This window comes from Lupinus angustifolius, unplaced genomic scaffold (assembly GCF_001865875.1).
Source record: "Lupinus angustifolius cultivar Tanjil unplaced genomic scaffold, LupAngTanjil_v1.0 Scaffold_366, whole genome shotgun sequence".
In the NCBI taxonomy this organism is placed as follows: domain Eukaryota; kingdom Viridiplantae; phylum Streptophyta; class Magnoliopsida; order Fabales; family Fabaceae; genus Lupinus; species Lupinus angustifolius.
The window spans coordinates 115491-117797 of NW_017727764.1; positions in this window are offsets into that span (position 1 = coordinate 115491).

Here is a 2307-nt window from a genome sequence, read left to right on the forward strand (position 1 = left end):
CTGTAACTTTAGGTTGTCATCTCCTGTCAAGACAACGTAAAACTTTATTAGTTAGTTCTCCTTTGGTGAAAGATTTATCTAGAGCAACTAAATGGTTTACTATGTGTGTGAATCCCTTTTGCATGTCACCGATAGATTCACTCGGCAACATATGAAGCAACTCGTACTCATGTGTCAGGGCATTCATCCTGGCATGCTTGACTTCACTAGTGCCTTCGTGCGTCACTTGTAAAGTGTCCCACATTTCGTTGGCACTTTGACACTGCAAAACCCGAAAGAATTCATCATATGATAGGCCCGATGTGATGATGTTTTTAGCATGTAGGTCGTATTGAACCTTTTTACGTTCATCATTGGTCCATAAACTCTTAGGTTTTTCTTTCGGTTCATCGTCCACTAGATGCATTGGTACGAAAGGCTCGTTGACTACGGATTCCCAAATATCCGAATCAATGGTTTCAATGAATATTTTCATCCGTACTTTCTAGTAGGCGTATCATTCGCCACTGAATACGGTAGGGCGGTTAATGGATGCGCCATCACCGCCAAAGGGGTTGGTGGAACCCATTTTTTTTCCCTTTAGGATCACGCGTATACGATTGAGCTAGCACGTCGTACTATCTCTGATACCACTTGTTAGGTATCAGTGGACATAACACACCTACAAGTGCGGGTTGAATAGGTGTTATGGTTATCAATTACTGCTTTTCGCACCGAAACCCTATTCTGGAAAAGGCCCCAGTTAATCGATTAACTCTTTGTCTTAATCGTTTAACACACAAGAAACAACAAGTTGCAGAATGGCTGAATGCACAACCACTCACTGATATTCAAGAACAGATAAAGCAAATATTTATGTAAAGAATTAAACAAGATACAACAACCTATCATTATCCAAAATATCAGCTAATATTAGGCAATAATAAGACTTGAAATGTAAAGAGATTAGGGATAGAAAAATCCTGCAACAAGGAATGTTATCCTGGTTCGTTTGCGGGTCTACTTGCAAACTACATCCACGCCTCCCCTTCTGATCTCGGGAGATTTTCTTCACTAATATTGACTAGAATGTATAGTTACATTCAAACTTCTAATACAATACTTAGACGCTCCATTATTGAATCCAAGAACCCACTCTCTTGGTTTGATTATCCTAATCGCCTAAGAAAACCTTTCTTACGATCTACCCTAGCCAAGAACTCTGTTGAAAGATAAATTCGAGAGGTTGTTTCCCCTCTCAACAGATCGTCCCTTTGCAAGGTGCAAATATGTTGAGAGGTTTATTTTTCTCTCATTTTCAGTGTGTTCTTTTTATTTGATTAAGTAAGTGAACTCGGTTTTATTCTTTTTTTGCCATCTCGGCTTCGTTGACATAAATTCTAACGCCGATATAATGGTTTCAAGAATATTCCAGTTACAACTTACTTCTGTAATAATCATGTGAATAAGTTATTCCTTCTTTGCCCCATCTCGGCTTTGTTAGAATAAATTCTAACGCCAGTATAATGGTATCGAAGCAATCCCATATTACATAATGATTAAATACCTTTGAATACCATCTCGGTTTTGTGGAATAAATTCCAACACCGGTTTAATGGTATTCTAATGTACAAAAGTGATGAATAGATAGTTGTTAGTAACAAATAAATAAATAAAGAAAAAAAGAATAATAAATTTAAGTGACCTTTATTTATTTACTCCCTTTCATTAACAAACCAAACTTCTTTCTTAAGGAAGGATGGTATTAAAGAATAAATAAATTGCGGAGTAAATAACAATAAATAAAAGTTAGTAATTTAGTTTCATCACTTTTGTATATTATAATGTGTTTTCAACAAATAAATTTATTGACAACACTTTACTATTTTACAATTTACACCTCTTTCAAGATTCAATTGTAGTATAGTATAGGGTTATGTCGAACCACAAGGAATTGCCTAATAGAAGGAAACATATGAACATGTCAATGCATAAATAATGAGTTAAACATATTTTGATGGTTTTTGATTTGATTTGCACATCAAAAATTCAACAAGAAAAATAAACTAAATATTAACAAATTCTTGAGGAGACAAGATCATTTTGAATAAGGAAAATATTTCTCAACTTCTTAGGAGTTTGAACTACTTAGACAAGTTCTTATATTTTACTTTAATTAACTCCAAACACCAAGTTCTAAAACCCTCCTTTTAGTGTATATCCTAAAATAATAGAATGATAATCACTTATATTTATTACTAAACAATATTACATCCACAAGAGACTAGGTTGTCACACCCTAATCTTGGCTACTCTAATATTGAAGTA